Here is a 359-nt window from a genome sequence, read left to right on the forward strand (position 1 = left end):
GAGGGCTCCAGTTCCGGCAATCAGCCCCGCTGCGCGGCCCCACGCCTCCTCCAGCCCCTCACGTCACGGCGACTGCGCCCCCCGGGGCGAGGGCGGGGACGGGAGCGGAGAGGCGTGCCCGGGCGGCGCTCGCCTCCTCCAGGCCGGCGGCGCTGCGGGCACCCTTGCGCCGGGGGCTGCGGCGCCCCCAGGAAGTTCTGGGTTGTAACCTGTACTTCCCACTTTGGTATCTTTCGCACTTACGAAAACTACCGTTCGAGTGAAAAATAACCCTTTCTGTTGCGGCCTAACGTCTCCAGGCTCCAGTTTCCCGCGTTTCCTTTGCAAACGGAAAAAAAACAGGAATCTGGTGCTCAAAA

Source organism: Neophocaena asiaeorientalis, unplaced genomic scaffold (genome assembly GCF_003031525.2).
Source record: "Neophocaena asiaeorientalis asiaeorientalis breed wild unplaced genomic scaffold, Neophocaena_asiaeorientalis_V1.1 scaffold150, whole genome shotgun sequence".
Lineage (NCBI taxonomy): Eukaryota > Metazoa > Chordata > Mammalia > Artiodactyla > Phocoenidae > Neophocaena > Neophocaena asiaeorientalis.